This window comes from Gopherus flavomarginatus, chromosome 7, assembly GCF_025201925.1.
Source record: "Gopherus flavomarginatus isolate rGopFla2 chromosome 7, rGopFla2.mat.asm, whole genome shotgun sequence".
NCBI classification, from domain to species: Eukaryota; Metazoa; Chordata; order Testudines; family Testudinidae; genus Gopherus; species Gopherus flavomarginatus.
In genome coordinates, this window is record NC_066623.1 from 101863672 (window position 1) to 101883156 (window position 19485).

The 19485-nt window shown below is 41.5% G+C and overlaps 1 protein-coding gene across 8 annotated transcripts in view; it reads left to right on the top strand.

Annotated features, from left to right (window-relative positions):
* Positions 1-6067: 6067 nt before the first annotated feature.
* The window catches only part of DAB1 (DAB adaptor protein 1), a 718429-nt gene continuing 705011 nt past the window's right edge, over positions 6068-19485 (top strand). For all 8 annotated transcript variants that reach the window (XM_050962010.1, XM_050962016.1, XM_050962017.1 and 5 more), the window contains exon 1: positions 6068-6292. The gene's annotated coding sequence lies outside the window, so the exon portion shown is untranslated. The remainder of the gene's footprint in view (positions 6293-19485) is intronic.

The following is a 19485-nucleotide window of genomic DNA, read 5'->3' on the forward strand; positions in this document are numbered from 1 at the left end:
CTTGCCAGAACTTTCCAAAGCCAGAATCCTTATGCTTTGTGATGTGAAGAATGGGTTTTGATACATAAAAATGGATAGTGTCCAGCGTGCTGACAACCTTTGTAACACCATTTGTTTATCACGGATGGCTGCAGATGCTGATGGGCATAAACCCAGCACCAGATGTGTTCCAGAAAAGACTCTCACCCAGGCACTGGAATGACTGCCTGGAGTGAAAATAATTGCAGATAATACCCTTGTTTGTACATGAAGGGAGCAATGATACAAAAGCTGAATGAGACCATGACAGAAAACTATGAACTTTTCTACAGAGATGCTGGGACAAAAACAGAAAACCCGACTCAAACAGCGTGAGGTGACAAACTGGACATCCACTCACAGCAGATGGATAGAAAATAGATCCCAATAAGATTAAGGTAGTCAGAGACATGCCAGCTCCAGGGGATGTTACAGGGCAGGGATAAAACCCCCTTTAAAGCCCTGCCAAAATGCCGGCTGCAGCCTGCTCTCTGGCCAGGAGGCCTGGTGTAGAGATGTAGGTACTCAGCAGGGAGCCCAGCTGCAAGCCCTAACGAGGACTGGCTCAGAGGAATATGTGGCCTCAGATGCTGAGCTAAGTGGTGACAGCTGGGCTGGAGCAGGAGGGGCTATAAAAGCCCTGGGCAAACCTCAGTGAGGAGGCTAGCCTGGGAGGAGACAGGAGGGCAGTATCTCTGTCTCCTTGCCAACAAGGAAGCCTCAAGGGCCAGGACTCCCTGGGGAAGGTCTATGGGGCACTAACTGTTGAGGGATCTGGAACTGCACAAGCACTGTAAATAAAGACACTGGGGTGATTCAACAAAAAGAGGCATGGAAGACTCTTTAGTATACCAGCCGAAACACAGGGGGCAGGCCCAAATGTGGGAGGGCCTGCACGGGACCCTGTGACACAGGGATACAGTGCTTCATAGGAATGATGGTTTTCCTGTCCACGCTTGGCTGCAGTAGCATAACCTATACATCAGCTCACAAGGCAGGATGTTGAATGGAACTGGGCAGGTCCCCAACTGCAGTGCAAGCATTTGTCACACTGAAACAAATGATAACAAAACCCTGTCCTGAAGCACTAGCAGCCAGGAGAACCACTGACACTCCAATGTGATGCTTCAGAAAGAGGACTGGGAGCAGACCCGTTTACCATAAAGGAAAACAGTACTTGATTAGTGGACTACTATTCAAACTTTTGGGAGGCTGATGCCCTGCCTAATACAAGAAGCAAGTCAGTGATGGCAAACTGAAGGCTCACTTTGCGAGAGGTGATATTCCAGACACTGGTCACAGACAAATTTTGCTGTAGAAGAATCCAAAGAATTTGCATGCAAATGGGTGTTTAATTGCAACATCTCCTCCCCAGCATACCCACAAAGGGATGGTAAAGTAGAATAAATGGTGAAAACAGCTAAGACTGTTACCCCAGGCTGTTTTCTTGTAGCTCAGACCCATTTAGTAGTTTTTGAATACAGGAATAACCCCATCACAGGGGTGCCAAAACAATTCAGTCCAGCATAGGTACCAATGGGATGAAGAACCAAAAACTGTTACCAATGAGAGGAGACCTGTTGGATCTGTAAGGATGGGGATACTGCCAAGAGGAGGTGGCCAAGAATTGGCAATACAGGCACTAGAGAACAACACATCAGCCAAGGACTTACTGACCGCAGAGAGACATTTCTGAGAGGATCCAGACATTAGAGAGACACCAGAAGGAAGTTACAAAAGGTTCATGAGGGGGCAGTGGCACCCAGGTCATAAGAGGTGATTACACAAAAGAGACAAGTGATCTGAAGGAACAGAAGCATTTATGAGCCTGCAGACCCAACACCACAGAGCACCGACAGAAAAACACCTCATCTCAGCACTGAGACACAGAACCATCCGGTGGCCAACCCCACAGGGAGGAAGGAGACTCCCCAGAGAGCTAGTCTGCTAGGCTTGGAGACAGGTGACAGGGAGTCAAAGATAGGTCACTTCTGGTGTGGTTGCCTTTTGAGGAAACCAAGCTGTCTCAAAGCAATGTAATCAGCTTAATCTGTGGTAAAGATGAAACTCCAGTTTGGCTATGTGCTAGCAATCTCTGGCCAAAAGGACACGGGCTAGGGGCTGCGTGTTAATTTGTTTCTCATGTTTATAAAATAGGGAAACTGTACCATTAGTGGAACTAGAGTCATTGGGCCTATGCTCTCTGGAGGGACTATTATGGACAGGACACCAGGGAAACTGAACTGTTGGAGTTAGGCTGGAGGAAATTCAGCTATATGGGCAGCAGTGCACAGTTCCACTTGTTTAACTTAACCTACATTCAGCTTTAGTCGTTAATGAAACATCCTCTGCTTTTGTCTGGCAGCTCAGGTCCCCGTACATCTTAGTGTTGATTTGGAAATGTCATTTTGTATATTTTGAGTTTTGTCCATGTTTCTTTACTGGGCTTCCTTTAAGACATACAAGTGGCCTTTCCCCTTCTTATGATCACCATGGGGCACTCCTAATTATCAAGTAGGTCAGACAAAGCACCACCTCGTATGTCTGCAGTCATTTCAGTGTGCTGCAGGTCTCATGAGACTGGCAAATTAGGCAGTGGAGGTTAGTGCAGCAGTAGCATCCCTGGTGAAAGATGTGTTGAAACCTGACCAACAGTTAGAGAGGTGTACTCTTCAGATATTTCTGTAAATCTGCAAGCCTAGACGTGAACTGAGGAACAGATCTGGACACCATTTCCTCAAAGAAAGAAGTTTAAAGAACATCATACAATAGATTTCATTATCCTCCTTGTTAGTGGCTGATACCTCCCCCTAGTGGCTTCAGGGCTCTGATAACCTCTCTAGCTTCCACATCTGTATCAAAGGAATGTTTGTTAAAGTTTGTGGAAAACCAGTATACAAACATAAGTGATGACAGTTTCCTCAAGTGCACCTGCTGGTTCAAGTTGGCTTTTTTACCCAGGGCCTAACTTTGGCCCAGCTAAAGCTGACTACATGGACATTCAGAGGAGACTGAGATAGGGCATTTGGCAGAGGTGGTGGAGCTACAATGGCTGAGCTACAATGGAATTTGGCAGAAATTTCAGTATTGATGCTGATATAAACCTGAAAGGCAAAGATCTAAAGCATTCTGAACATTTGTTAAAATGCCCTATTCCTAGGTTTGACTCTGAATATACAGTACTAAAGAATTGTCTCTCTGCTATTGCAAGTATTCCTGGTAAAAGGAACCCAAAATTTATTGCTTGAAATCCTCAGAAAACTAGCATTTATCCATCTGTTTATATGGCCATATTGTTCTTCTATCTGAACTCCACACACGTACACAAGTGAATTAATCCACACAACCCCCTCTAAGACAAAAAATAATTATTATTCCCATAGTAGAAATGAGGTAAAAAGAGCAACTTGTTCAAGATAATACTGAGGAAATTCTATTAGAGCTGGGACCTGAACTCAGGTATTCTCAGTTGCAGTCCAGGGCCTTAACTAGAAGGCCACAGTTCTATCTCTTTAGTATTTGATAGATTTCCCTCAAGGAAGCTAATTTGTGTATTCCAAGCCTACAAAACCCCCTTCTTTTGAGCCTTTAAGTGCACATTCATGTTTCTTACCCTTCTAGACACTGTAACTTTGACGAAAAAGAAATCTGATTTGGATATTTTTTTTCTATGAAAGTTCAATAATTGTACCTTTCACAAAGGCATGGTGGGAGGCAGAATGGATCCAGTCTTCATCCTGTGAGTGAACATTTGATTTCCAGGCAATATCACTACCACCTTTCTGTCCTAATTCGAAGTACCCCAAAGCAATTGAATGGCATAAGTACAATGTAAGAAGGGCACTAAAGTTATATCTCAATTACACACAATCAATAAGACATTCAACAGCTTTATTTGTACTTTATCAGCCAGCAGTTAAGGGTAACAAAATCTCTGAGGCAGCCATTGTCAGATGGCTCAGGGTATGCATCAAAGAAGTCTATAAAGCAGGAAGAGCTATTTCTCCTGTAATACATATGTGACAGAGGAGTGCTGATAAGAGACTGAACCTTTTTCTCCTGGCCTCAGTCATGTGTGGGTCATGGTTACATAAGGCTAACAACTCTGTTATAATCCACTGCAGTCAGTGCCTACTATTAACCCCTCCAAGAAGGTTAATGCTCTCGCTCTCTCTCTTCTAAGGGGTTCAGCAACAAGCCATGCTTTGAAGATCTATACTTATGAAGAAACATGGAAGGCAGTTTAACACTCACATTTTTCTAGATATTACAAGCTTGATCTCCTGGAATTAGCAAAAACCTCCAATGTGCATGTCTCAGTCATGCCCTTTTCAAGCTCACAATTTATCCATGTATGTATTTAGTTATGGTAACCATGTACCCTGCCAGAAATTAATTTTACTGTTTGTTACAGCCCATCAAGACTGTTGGGTATGAATGGGAAGAATAGGAAATGTGTACTTAGCTGATCATTTCCTTTTTTAACCATTCTTGCCTGACTGTCATCCCCCTGCATGGAAAGAGGTGGATTTAACTGATTAGAGGTCAGAGTTATTAAGTTAAATACATAGAAACAGGCCAGGGACAAAGGGAATGTTCTGCCTGAAAGTGCTGTAAGTAGCAACTCAAAAGTATATTGCAAATGTGGAAGGCTTCATTTCCCACAATGGACTTACCAGCAGTTACAGTAAGTGATCACCATGTCCACCAACCACAGGGAAAGCAGGAAATCCTGTCAGATTGTCAAGCAGAAATGACTGAAGAAAAAATATGATCATGCTGATAAAATGTAAAACCATGCCACCCCGGGCGGGTCACTGGCAGCAGGAATCAAAGTTGGGATCTCTGACTCTTAGACCATGAGCCTCAACTGTCTCAGCTAAAAGATGCAGCTCCGTTAGCCAAGGCTGTACCAGGGACATCACAAGATGGGGACAGAGTGCCCGACCAAGTGGGGGGGTGTCACAAAAGATTTTGCATTCTCTGCATCAGGACTGTAAAACATTCTAACGCAGATTGGAATGATGACTCATTTTGCCACCTTCAGGACAGTATGTAAAGCCTGTCTTTTTTTCCATAGCTTTCCCTCAATAACAATCATCTTCCGGTGAGGGGTTGAGACATGGGAAAGAAGGAAGAAATGGAAAGAGGGGAAAGAGAGAGAGAGTGTGTGTGTGTGTGAGCGCGAGAGAGATGGTGGGGTGAGGGGAATGGATTAAGCCAATGGCTGATGCTGGAGGAAAGGGAACAAAAAAGATCCAGGTTAAGGAGGAGATCAAAAAAGACACCTGATAAACTGTTCCACTTTGCTGGCATTATATATTCTGGCAAGGCACTGAGAGAGCAAGGTGATGAGCACTGGATAAGGCATTATCATTATAGGGTTAAAATCAAGACCATGTGACAGAAGTCACACTTTCACCTCCTGACGGTTCTGGTTGAAAATGCCTTGTCAGGCCACAAAATGTCACAGAACACAGGAATTTAAAAAGAAAGAAAAACATGCAACACTTTTGTACACGTGCAACTAACAATGTGGTAGAGTGGGTGACTAGACAGTGACCAATAAAGAGCCCAGGGCAGGACATGTGGGGTGTTCTGAGTGCATAGTGTTACCCCAGCTATTTTAGTGTTTGGATAGATTAAGGTTCAGTTTCTACCTTTACATGCAAATCCCACTGTAGTTAGTAGGAATCATGAGAGTGGTGAATTTGTTCCAGTGTGATGAACTGGGTGCACCTGGTCCCTTCAGGTGAATTTTGGTGCCTTTAGGTGGCAGATCCTAATGAAGGATGTAAGTGCACCCTCCAGGTGGTTGCATGTTTATTTGCTGTGCCTGCTGAGCCACAAATAGTCTGCTGATGAGACACAGACCAAGGGAATTATTAAGGGTATTCACACAAATGTGTTACTGCACAGCAGAGCAAAGTGCACACGTTATACACTAGGTGGGGAAATGCCGTCAGGCTCCAGTATTAGGAGAAATGTGGTAGTGATGTATACGGTATGAACGATGTGGCCTGCAGAGTACTAGCGCTGCCTCTGCTGCTGTTGCTTCTGCTGCTGTGATTGAGGTGCTCTCACTGAACTGAAACTGCTGAGGATTTGCTCACTGGGATACCCGTTTCCAAGTCTTCGTTTGGAGGGATCTACTGCCCACAGGCAGACACACAGAGACCCCCTCGAAAAAAGAACTGACAACCAAAGGGGGAGCCTTTTTTTCTGCAACAAGAGGATGAGTGGGGGGCTGATCAGGGAGCAGCAGTGGCTCAAGGTAGGAGAAGGTATTTTATCTGATTGCAGTAATGAATAAATGGGGTCTCAGGGGAGGTGGCTGGGAAAGATTCAAGTGTCCTATCAGTGTTTAATTTCATGTTGTGGTATTTCACCCCACCCCTTAAATGCTTCAATTGCTTGTATTTATTTCTGGACCCTACAGCATGTTACCATCTTAGTCCACAGAACCTGTTCTCAGAGGGATCCTGTTAGTGGATCTGCCCATACATGTCCAAAGGTTTTTGTGTTTTAAATCTAAAATTGGTGGGTGGCTGTGTTGGGGGATGGGGGATTATAAAAGTCTTGATCAAGAAAGCTTTGCTTTGAGCAGTGTGCATAATGTAGCATCTTATTTGCCAATTACACTCATGTGCCTGGTTCCTATTAACTTTGATTTGAGAGAAATAAAGGGGCTTTAACTCAAAGTTTTGTTGTTCACTCAAAGACCTGTCAAAAGGCTAGGATTTGTCACATACCTCTCTGCAATCAGAGCAGGGATGATGCCAGGAAGAAAACTCAATGTGAATGCATGGCATTTATCCTCTGTTTTTACCATAAGGGTTAAGACTCCAGGAAATGGACATTTTACTACACAGACTTGGGAATTATATGTGTGCTTAAAGGACCCTCTCTGTCACACTCAAAATAATTTCCAGCTTCCATTGCTGGAAACTAACAATTTACTTAAAATTGTGGAGATTGTCCTCAGACCGCAGGGTTTGTTGATTTCCAGATTAGGTGACTCTCTAACATTCTTTTTCTGTCTGCCACCTATATGTGTACATCCTAATAGGAGTAACTAGAACTAGCTGTCACAGACTGGCTTCATATTGGTACTTAAATAAATCTTTTGCTGCCTTTCAGACTGCTGCTTGATGCCTCCTTAAAATTTAGATGATTAATCAATTGGGTTAGTGGCCAATTAGGCATAACCTTGGAGGAAAATAATTATGCATGAGTATATGGGATTTAACTAGTAATGTGGTACAGTATACACCCAGCTTTCAATAGCTCTTTCCTAATGTGTAGATTCAGTGGCTTCTCCTTAATTTAAGACAAAAATCAAAGTGAGATGACAAATGCATTGCTCTTTGTCAGGGGACAATTTATTTTCATTGGCAGTGAAATATGTATTTTAGTTGGCTTCCTGCTTTTTTCCCCTTTTGTTTTAAAACTATCTTCTTGTCTGTCACTAAAGATTTTCCTCCTTTTAAACATGTTCTTTGTAATGCCACTGCTTGCTCTGGTTATTTGGTTTAGACAAATGAATTTTACTTCAGTGCCCTAGGAGTCTCATAAGAGGAGGTTACAGTATTATGCCTTTTTGAGGACAGTCATTTTAACTGATCTTGTTAAGTAACACCATTATTAAACGAATACAAATTGAACCAAATGCATTTTTCAGTGCTCACAAGTTCTGCTTCTGAGCTAAATTTCTCTTTATGACTAGAGAGGTTTTTGCACTGCAGTATTACAATACAGCCATATTAAAAAGGTTCTTAGAGCAAATAACCCTCCAACACTGCAGCTTCATCTTCAATAGACCTAAGTAATTCTGTGGGAAATAATAACATTGGATTTAAACAATCTAGGCTGAATTGAAGCCCCCCCCCCACTCCTATTTTATTTGTAAGCTTCTTGTAGCTTTTCTACCAGGGACAAACCAAAGACCCATGTCTAAAAAGTGAAAGAAAAATATTTTAATTCATATTGCCCCCTCCTTTTTTTGATGCAACAGGTCCTGTAGCCTTTTTAAAAATAAATTGACAGTGAAGTATATGCTTCACTGTATTTCCTTAAGCAAGTCGAGTGTAGTGTCTGTTCTGCAGATGAACATTGGTACATAACATTTTCTTCTCTGTACTGTTTATTATCTTGTTTCTATAATGTAACAAAAGGGGAGGAAGGAAACTCAGGATAAAAGAAGAGATTCCAAAGGGATTATTGCACTGGCAATTTATGAGCTATTAGGGTTTATTCTGAGGCAAACAATATTGTGTATATAGTGCTTTCATTGAGAGGTGGCATTGAAGTCAGTCATGATATAGGCAAGTACATGTAGTACAGCAGTCTCCCAGCACATCCATACTTCATAATTTCGAGGTGTAAAGAACAGACACAGAACTAAGCCCCTTGCCTTCAGTGCTGAGTTTTGAGTGGAGGTGAAGAGAGTTTGCTTCTTTCTCTGTAATTGCAGGTTTTTTTCATTTGTTTGTTTTTTTACAAATGAATCTCTTTATTTTAATAATGTAGAAACTGTAGAGATAAGGCAGGACTATCTCTTTGGTCCAAACAAGAAGCAGAAATCTCCTACAGTAGAACCTCAGAGTTAGGAACACCAGAGTTACTGACTGACTGGTCAACTACACACCTCATTTGGAACAGGAAGTATGTAATCAGGCTGCAACAGAGACAAAAAAAAAAAAAGGCAAATATAGTACAGTACTGTGTTAAATGTAAACTACTTTAAAAAAAAAAAGGGAAAATTAAAAAAAAAATTGACAAGGTAAGGAAACTGTTTCAGTGCTTGTTTTGTAACCTACACACCTCCTGGATGTAGTGCTCTGTCCCAGCTAGTGGCACCGAGAGACCACTTAGAGAGAGATTAATGAGTCTGCTCTCCATCCTTAGCTGCTAGCCATATGGCTTTTAGCTCATGCAGTAGAGGCTCGTGTACTTAGCTACAGAGGCCACAGGTTCAGTCCTGTCCTCCCGCTGATGACCAGGGTCTGTTGGTATTGGTTTATTTTAAATTAAGATGGCTACAATGCAGCATTTTTCTTCTACATAGTAAAGTTTCAAAGCTGCATTAAGTCAGTGTTCAGGTGTCAATTTTTGAAAGAACAACCATAACATTTTGTTCTGGGTTACGAACAACCTCCATTCCAGAGGTATTTGTAGCTCTGAGGTTCTACTGTACATGTAATTTGCATGAAGTGTAAGTTTGGCCTGATCTGTCAAATGCTTGCATAGTAAACATTGCTCCATGCAAACCTTTTGAGTACAGATCCTCTCATTGACTGGAGAGTGGCATTGCTTAGGGTGACATCTGTTTGAGTGACAGATATTTATTGCAGAGGGACACTAAGTGCTGTCTTATTTTACTTATTAATAATCAGTTCTAGAAAACTGATGGAGAGTTGGAATGTTACCTGTATAAACCAGATTTGAAGGGGGATACATTTGCTGTTCCGGGGGGGAGGAGGGGAAATCCTTCCATTTTTAGATATCTTCAAATCAGGACTTCAGTAACTGTAGTAATGCTAATTTTCTATCAATTTGCATGCAGGAATGCCTAGACCAGTTAGAGCAAAGTAATTCAAGCTCTACTTTATCTGGAGTGTAGGGTTTTTTGTTTTTTTATAAAAGAAGGGAGGAGAAGAAAGGCGAAGAGTTATCCTATTCAGATCCTGTTCAGGCCATTGATGAAACAGAATTGTTTCTTTGTTTCTCTTGAACAAATGAATCTTAAAAATGACCAGATGCATCACTTCTTGTAACACTACTTGTTAATGTTTGCACAGCACTTATTGATTAGAATAAGACCAGTTGCTCAGGTGTGCTAGGGCTGCTTTGCACTGCTCTATTGGGGCAAAACTGCCTTAAAACTCAAAACCAGACCCCCAAGAATGTCTTCTCCTTGCTTAGGGGTGTGGCTGAGGGAAAGAGCATCTGACCAGGACCCCCTGAATCCCCAGCAGTTGGATTGTTGGCAATCTCTTGTTAATAAGAGCAGCTGGAGGGCTGCTGTAACTTGTGTTGAGGTCAGGACCGGTGCTCAGACAACCCAGTATTGGGATAGCATGAAATTGGCCTAGTCACCTTCATAAACACTTCAGCCCCGCTGAGCTAAGATTCCCACACACTTCACTCCAAACTCACTGGTTTAGATTAAAACCTAAAATACATTTATTAACTACAAAAGATAGGTTAAATGATTATAAGGGATAGCAAGCAGATCAATTCAGATTACCTAGCAAATAAATAAAAAACGCCAACTAAGCTTAATATACTAGATTGAATATGAATTAGCAGATTCTCACCCTAACTGAGGGTACACGCAGACTTGTTGATTCTTAAGGCACAAGCTGCATTAGCTTTACAGCTTGGGTTTCTCAGGTCTTCATACACATGTTAGAAATCCTTTTAGCCTGGGTTCAACACTTCCAGTAAAGAACAACAGATGATGTCACTCCCTGCCTTATATAGCTTTAGCATATGGAGGGAACTCTTTGTTTCAAAATTTGGTTCCAAATGGGTTTGTGAAAAAATACTGACATCCCAAGATGGAGTCCAGCATCATGTGGCCTGGTCACATCCTAGTAGAGACATAGTCATCACTCACAGGCTGTTTGCTGTGTTCTGGGGAAGGCTTACCAGGTGAGAAAGAAGCTTCTCCTAAGGCCCATTGTTTTTCCCTAATGGTTCATTGTCCTGAATAGGCCCTTCCCAGTCAGCTATCTAGACTGAAAGCATCTTGTCTAGTGAGTGTTGCCCAGGTGTAACTACATTTGAAGTACAGATACGTAGTCAGTATTTATAACTTCAGATACAAAAATGATACATGCATACAAATAGGATAATCATATTCAGAAAATCATAACTTCCAATAACACTTACACAACCTATCCTGCATAAAATACATCATAATTATGCTATAATCATATCATCATCATCTCACTATGAAGAATCTGGGGTGCAGCGACACAGTGGGACCTTTCAGTTTTGTCTTTAAAGTGCCATGCACAGTTACAAGAATGGTCATACTGGGTCAGACCAACGGTCCATCTAGCCAAGTATTCTGTCTTCCAACAGTGGCCAATGCCAGGTGCTTCAGAGGGAATGAATAGAGCAGGGCAATTACTGAGCCATCCATCTCCTATTGTGCACTTCCAGCTTCAGGCAGCCAGAGGCTAGGGACGCCCAAAGCATAGGGTTGCATCCCTGACCACCTTGGCCAGTAGCCACTGATGGACCTCCTCCCGGAAGTTACCTCATTCTTTATTTAATCCAATTATAGTTTTGGCTTTCACAATATCTCCTGGCAACAAGTTCTATGGGTTGACTGTGAGTTGTGTGTTTGTTGTAAACCTGCTGCCTATTCATTTCATTTGGTCACCCCAGTTCTTATTTTATGTGAAGGAGTAAATAAGAGTTCTACAAAATCATGAATAGTCTGGAGAAAGTGAATAAGAAACTCTATCATATCCTCTCAGTCATCTCTTTTTCCAAGCTGAAAAGTCCCAGTCTTTTAAGTGGCTTCCATATGAGGAGAGGTTTCATGCTCCTAATCATTTTTGTTGCCCTTCTCTGTACCTTTTCCAATTCCGATATATTCTTTTTTTTTGAGATAGGGCAACCAGACCTGCATGCAATATTCAAGGTCTGGGCATACCATGGATTTATATAGTGGCATTATGATATTTACTGCCATCTATCTGTCCCTTTCTTAATGGTTTCTAACATTCTATTAGCTTTTGACTGCCACTCCACATTGAGCAGATGATTTCCGAGAACTATCCACTATGACTTCAAGATCTTTCTTGAGTGGTGACAGCTTTTTTTAGGCCCCATCATTTTGTATGTGTAGTTGGGATTTTGGTTTTTCAATGTGCATGCTTTGCATTTATCAGCACTGAATTTCATCTGCTATTTTCTTGCCCAGTCACCCAGTTTTGTGAGATCTCTTTGTAACTCCTTGCAGTCTGCTTTGGACTTTATCATCTTGAATAAATTTATATTGTCAGCAAATTTTGCTACTTCACTGTTTACCCCTTTTTCCAGATGTTATGTTAAACAGCACTGATTATGGTGGTATGTATTGTAAACAATAATAGAAAATTAGTTTGTACATTTCATAACATGATTTTGCAAGCCAGTCAAAAGAAAGCAGAATCACTTCTGACACCCTTACATAGTTCCTTTGTGCCTCTGTTAGTGCACATAACCTCTTTAACATCCTGCTATACTTAGAGATGACAAAATAGATTAACAATACCTAATGGGCCATATCCTCAGCTGGTCTAAATTAGCATAGCTTCATTAAACTCAGTGGTGCTACATCAGTTTACACCAGCTGAGGATATGGCCCATTACTTATACAAGGCCTGACTGATACTTACTTTTACTATGTTGTACTTTTACTGCACAAGAATCCTCCCCCACCTTAAACCAAAAAGATTCAAACTATATTAACATCATATTTTATTTATTTATTTATTTTAAACACAAAAGCAGCCACACTTTAACTATAGGTCTGGCTGGTATCCAGGGTAAAAAAAGAGAGACTCACCCTTTATGACCATGGTGCCACTTCCATGGGAGGAGAAAAAGAGGAAAAATATCTGCCTCTTCTCCCCCCCACACCCCCAAACTATGCTGGGAGGCTCAGGGATACTGTTTCCATTGTGATTCTCGCAGGAGGACTGCTTTAAGAACTCTCAGAGTAACCCAACACTCCCTAACCAACCTTTCAGTCCACTTTTAAAAGTGCTACAGTTCCCTCTAAAAGATCATTTCTCAGTGATAAACACCAAGAAGAAAATAAATCTGCATCCAAATTTTAATACATAGCTTTATTAACAATGGTGAGATGGCTCAAAGGATGCCAGACATCTTTCTCCTAACTCCTCCCTTTTTTCCCATCATTGGTCCCCTTTTTCCCTCCTATCTCTATTCATGTATATCTTCTATTTTATTACTATTACTCCCACCCTACCATGTTATGTCTATGTAGTATTGTCTGGTTTTGTGTTTTCTGGTCTAGCAGCTTGACAAGTTGTAAAATTGCATAATTCTATTGGCGACCCCATGAAGCATGTGGTATTTGGAAACATACATGCTGGAAATCATTTACCTTTTTGTACTTCTCATGGTCTGTTTTGTCTTGGAAAATCAATGTAAGAAAATCATCAAAAAGTTGGCAGAGCAGTTTAAAAATGGAGAAACCGGTTTAGTTACATTTTAGTTACGTTTTAAATAAAGGAAAATTGCCTCCATTAGGTGAGCTCATGTGTGGCATCTTTCAGTACTAAGGAAACTGTCCCAGCTGACTTTTTTTTTTTTTAATAAAATAGGGGCACATAATGCAAATGTATTGCTTCTAATGCACCCTTCATATTAACATCTAGGTGAAACCCCATTGTGTCATCCAAAGGGCTTAATACCCTGCCCCACTACAAAATGTTGTTGTTTATTCCATTAGCCCTGTGGTAACCCAAGTGATGAAATCAGTATATGAAAACCTTTCCAAAGCTATTGTAGTTAACAAGGAGTTCTACATTCTTGAATCATTTAAATAGGTCTAGGAGTTACATTACTAAGCTTTTTATCTATTTGTGGACAGTTTGGGTTGTCTTGTCTATTACTGCTTCTCTATGTGCCCCAGGACTTGGTTCCAGGAGACTTATGCTTTCTGAATTCCAGGGTGTTAGCCGTCCAGAACAGAACATAGAGGAACTCTGAAACCTGCTACACACGAGTGTAGGTTGCTTCTGCAACAGCGAGGGGATTTCAGTTTAGTCAGCTGAGCCTGGCTGGATGAGTCTACTGATCCTATTCATCTTTTGTAGGAGTAGCTTTAAAGTACCGATGGGTCTGAGTTAAATAGTTCTAACCCAAAGAGATGAAGACATTTGAATCAAAATCCCAGCTCCAGACTTTTAAAGACATACTAACAGCCAAATATTTTTTGAAAAAAAATTATTAAAAGAAATATCAGTGGCCATTTGGGAGAGTGGGAGAAAACCATGCTTCCTAATGTAGGGCACGTGGTTATAAAATAAGACTATCTCTGGCATCCTCCATGACTGTGTAAGGCCATAAATCAAGTGGATAGGTGTAGAGACTTCATATGTAAATAAAATGCCCATTCCATCTGTACCTCTGTGGTTTGTCCCACAACAATAACAAATACATCCATTGCTTGGGAGAACTTAACGAATATCTTATGTTAGCCGGGATTAAAGCTGTGATCTATGACGTTTCATGCCTCGTGGGCATTATGCTGTCACATGGCACAGCAGGCTGAGGATCGTTTTGTATTAATTGAGTCTTTGGGAATAAAACGGTGGGGGGACAGGAACAAATAACGTATGGAGTAGTCTATCCAGTGTGAGGAGGATGCTGAGTTGAGTGTCTTCAAACATCATTTTTCACTAATTGTGCCTTTTGAATTGTGACCGAGTTTAATCACAATCTGTCATTTTTAATATTTCTTTTTCATTCTATTTTACACACACTGCGTAGTTTACTGCAGACCAGGTGGAAAATGAGATGGTCAAGTACTCTTTATGGTGGTAACTTATTACTGAACATATTAACTTGATTCTTCTTATGCTTTTCCCAGCATGAGACTTGATCTTTCTGGAGCATGAAAGGCTGGTATCTAAATCCAGTTCAGAGTTATACTAAAGTGTATGCTCACTTACCTGTACAGATAACTCAAGTGGATTTTTGCTTCTTAACCAATACCGTTAAAATTCTGCAAACCCCTATGTGAACATTCATTTGCATTGGAGTGGCTTACATTAGGATCACATTACATTGGGATTTGTCTATACTATGCGGATGATACCACCATAGCTACATTGCTGTAGTTGTGCTGAAATAATCACATAGTGTAGCCACAGTTTATGCCGGTGGAAGAGTTTTTTCCATCATTATAGGAATATCACCTCCCCAAAAGTCAGCTATGTTTAATTTCCATTTTGGGCTACATATGCTAAATACCATATAGAAAAAGCATGGGTTAGATGGGTGATTTCCCTGCTTTTACTGGATCCAGACAGTTACACATGGGGTACGGAGGAATAAGAAGATAGGAACTGACAGACTGGATCAGAGCAGTGGGTCCATCTGGTCTAGTACCCTGTCTCTACCAGTGGCCAGCAGCAGATGCTTCAGAAAAATGTGTAAGAACCCGACAGTAGGTAGATGTGGGATAGTCTTCCCCTGTGTTAAGTCTAGTTCTCATCGCTAATAGTTTCTTTTTATTTAAAAAATGATGGCTCTGAGAAAATAGCTGTCAGTGTTGGAAACAGAGGTGTTATCCTGGCCAACTTTGATTAGTAAACAGGTTAAGGGTAGAAAATGAATGCAACTTTTTCCATGCCTGCAGAAATAAAGGAATTTATTCCATTGTAGGCATGACTACAGACACCTTTTTTTTTATTTAAACACATTTATGACAGATACAAACTTTGGATCGAGATATGAACTTCTGCGGTTCTGAGAAGTGCTGGGATCTGTGCTTTTGAGCTGAGCCCTTCTCTAACATTGATCATTGAGGGCTTTGTTCTGTCCCACTAAAATCAGTAAGAGCCTTGCTGTTGGTTTCAACTGGAGCAGGATCAAACTCATAGAGTAGACGTATATCTAACCGCAAAGACCTTCTGAAATTCTAACTAGAATTTACCTGTGTATATATTCATTTTACTTACCTACTCATGATAAATACAAGATTATTTTAGGAGGAAGAGGTGAATTTTCTTAAAAATGGAAACATCTAAAGAGCTGTAGTATTTGTGACAGACAGACAATTTCCTGCAATATGCTGAAGGAACTTCACTGAATCAAGTTTAACATCTTTGGAGTTCATCGTATTAAAAATGCAAATGTTTATGTGCGGTTGTGAGAGTATGGAACTTCTGTAGCAGGATGACAAGACTAATGCAATCTCTGGAAGGTATGAGGAACTTCAAAGGTCTTTTGGGAACAATATGTGAAGTGGGTGAGGGGAATGCAAATTCTCCCCTCTGAAGCCAACCCCTGGGAAGAGAGACCCATTGTATACTAATTACCTGTTCCTGGAAACTCCAGGTCAGAGACCCTGCCCCCCAATCTGTATAAAGGGTGAACTGAACATACTAGGAGTGTGCTTCTTTTGAGCTGAAGCTGTGATGATCTGGTGACCACAAGGAATCTTCTTGGGTGAGGATGTTGAAGGACTTATCCTGCCAGAGTCCATTTTAGGATTAGGGTGATGTCTGGTATGCTTATTAGCATGCACATAGGTTCGTTTATTTGGGTTTTTTATTATGTTTTCTCTATAGTGTTTTTTACTTTAAGAATAAAGCAGGCTTGCATAGGAAGTGCTGTGTGGCACCTTATAACATATAACCTTATACCTGTCAAACCAACACCAAAGAGAAAGCAAGCGGGTGTTTGTGGGCAACCTGTTTGTGCTGGGAATAACACGGTTGTTTCTTCTTTCGTATGGTGGGTGTAGAGCAGTAACTACAACTTCACCTGAAGTTGATCGAGCCAAATGGCTACATCAGGAGTAGTAGAATTTAGCCGTGATGCCGTCTACATATTTATAAATTGGGCAAAGGGTGGTGATATGTTTGGTCTGTCGCAGGGAGCCACATTTGATTTTCCATTTGTGCATTATACATCCGCATCTACCATGGTTTGTTCGGATTTGGTTCAGAGTTGACCAAGAAGACCATGGAAGGTCAAACCCAGGAATCTTCTAGGTGGGATCCGGCACAAGGTACTTCTTTAATAAAAAAAATTTTTTTTTTTAAATTTTATTAAGAGAAACAACACACAGTGAAGGCAGGGAATTGTGCAGCCTGGAAGTACCCTGGTCAGAAGGGAAGAGAAGCAGGTCTCCACCTAGAAAGGCAACATCTGGGGAGCTGGAAGCCTGTGAGTTGGTGCCCTTTCTGAGAGGAAATACAGGTGCAGCTGCTCTTGAACTGTGACTGTATTACTTTAAGATAGTGAGAGATGATATTGTAACTCTTTGATGACACAAGCCTTTCCCCTGCTGTTTGTTTGACAGTGTGATGTTTTGCCTGCTGGACTGAAAGAGAGGGTTTGTTTGTTCTTAGTAAATGATCTTGCTGTGTATTTCCATGTCCATCTACATCTGACTGTATCTCTCTGTTGGAAATTTGCAGAATGGCTGAGCTGAATTTATTTAGAGCCTTTTTTTAAAATAAATCTGGTGCTGGTGAAAGCTGCTGGAGTGACAGTCTTGGAGACTAAAACCCTCTATCTACTGAAGAGAGCTAACCCAGACAGCACAAGCTTATCCGCAATGTGTACTAAGGTACCTCAACACTAGCTTTTGGAGGACCACTGCTAGGGCTAAACTAGTTCATATCTGTCCAATTCTTTGTTCGTTTGCTTGATTGGCCACCTAGGATGTCATTTACTACCCATCATGGTGAGGTATGTTAATATATCATATGCAATAGAGCAGCAAGAAGATCCACAGATTCACACAAGCAGTATTGCCAATCCAAAAATCATACCAGTTCACAAAAGTAACAAAATTGGCTTAAAAATCATGAGAATATAAAAGATAATACATCTTGGTTTTTTTCCCTCGTCTTCTGGTTTGAGCCTTTAGGGGGCACTTGGGTCACATTTCCAACCTTTTCTCCTCTCCCAGGAGAAATAGAAACTTAGCTTTTATTTAAAGTAATTAAAAAGTGACAGTCTCTGGTTATCACATGACTCCAGGAGCTAGGGCTTCAGAAAAAACGCCAAGCATCATGACTTTTGATAAAATCATAAGAGTTGACAACAGTACATAAGTCACTGAATAGCTTGCAGATTGCAACTAAATTTATCACTCTGAGCCACATTTGCATGGTGACCTAGATATAAAAGTCACACATACCATTACCAATGCCCTGAAAGACCCATTCAACTGTGTCTTGGTGATGGAGGGCAGCCAGGACTTCTTTCCTTTGTAGCTTACTGCACGCAAGCTCAGGTTATCTAGTCTCTAACCTTTCCCCAATCAGAAGCATGATATAGGCCAGTGGTCCCCAACCTTTTTGTGGCCAGTAGCACATTCATGTTTTCAGAAGAGTGTGGCAGGCGCCAACAATTACTCACATACAGGGTCAGCTCCTGGCATCAGTGGAGCAAGCATGTGCCTGGGACAGCACATGCTACGAGGCGGCATTCCATCCATTCTGCAAAGTCGGAGTGGCTTTTTGGTTTTTTTTTTGGTGCCAGTTCTGGGCAGTGCAGAGAGAAACTGGAGAGAAGCTGGGAGGACAGAGAACACTGGTGTCTGCAGCCCTGGAGTACTCTGTCCCCAGCACGTGCGGAGCCCGGGGGCCTCGCACCTGCTGGGGACAGAGAACACCGGCACCCGCAGCCCAGGAGTTCTCTGTCCCCAGCAGGTGCAGGGCTGCAGCTTCTCTCCATCTTAAGCCGCGGCCCTGTGCCTGCCAGGGACAGAGAACACAGGCACCTGCAGTCTGCAGCCCCGGATTTCTCTGTCTCTGGCAGGCGCGGGGCTGCAGCTTCTCTCCCCTGCTGGGCACTAGGCGGGTGCACATAAATGCCCCAGCAGGCGCCATGGCGCCCGCAGGTACCACGTTGGGGACCACTGATATAGGCTGATGGTTACTGATGCTCCCAAAGTTTATTATTCTGCCAGTTCACCCTGACTCTGGGAAGAGTTCTGAGTTTAGTTGTAGGGTCACACTTTATTGCATCTTATCTGAGTGGAAATTTAGTTGTTAATGTAGTCTTTTTCAAATTGCAGAATACCAAAATATTTCCTATCTGTTCAGTAGCATGAATGTAACCAATTGCAGGGATCCAGGCTATACCAAATACATCAGTTAGGTACAATAAAAGAAGACTTTAGTGGTAAGGCATTTATTCCAGATTGTTCCGCCTATAGAGCTTTATTTCAAGTGCAAGCTTAGAATTTCATTTGCTCATTACGATATTTAAAAAGCAGCAAAAAATCAAATATTGTAACTTGGTAACTGAACTTGCTTTAATGGATGTAATCAAAGAGAAATAAGCACATTGTTGGGACCCACTTTAGTTACCATTAAGAATCTACTACATGTTTGGTTTGACATTTTTCTTTGTATTACATAGTAGAACAAATCTGTAACCACCAAGGACTTCATGGCTGTCATTTTGCTGTATAAACCCTGGCCACTAGGAATTTCATATTGATGATACCACTTAAAACTTCCTATTTAGAATCGCATACCAGCTGAGGTGTAGAAGGATGATCTGTTGACTATCAGGTGTATAGGGCCAATGACACACAGTTGCACAGTTCTGATTCTCTCCAGTAGAGGGAAGTTGAACACATTCACATCTCCTGAATTTGAAAAGCAATATCTATGTATGCATTCTACTGTGTACTCCTCTACCCAAAAGGGAATTCTGACATATCAGCTTATGGAGTAATTTTTT